This window comes from Notolepis coatsorum, assembly GCF_963971535.1.
Source record: "Notolepis coatsorum genome assembly, chromosome: 20".
Classification (NCBI taxonomy): Eukaryota; Metazoa; Chordata; class Actinopteri; order Aulopiformes; family Paralepididae; genus Notolepis; species Notolepis coatsorum.
Genome location: NC_140184.1, coordinates 22,103,683 through 22,104,005, shown reverse-complemented (window position 1 = coordinate 22,104,005; position 323 = coordinate 22,103,683).

The following is a 323-nucleotide window of genomic DNA, read 5'->3' as shown; positions in this document are numbered from 1 at the left end:
AACACCGCCTTGCAGCTTAGCAACAACTGGGCAGCAGATGGATCGCCTCCTTCCGGTTTACCGACAATATGTAGAGAAGAAGAAGAAGGAGCCGAAGAAGAAGTAGGAGCCAAGTGTGTGATTCTTTTCCGTAGCCTATGTTTGCGAAGACGCTCTCTGATTGGCTAGCCGCGTACAGCGAAGACCCTCTCTGATTGGTTTAGCTCCGAAGGGTCTTTTCCGCCTTGTACATATATATTCTTTGTTTCAAAGTGGTTATGCTTTGGCCCTCTTTCGAAGTGGGTTATGCTTAGAGTTAGGGTTTCACGTTTCTTTATTAGTTG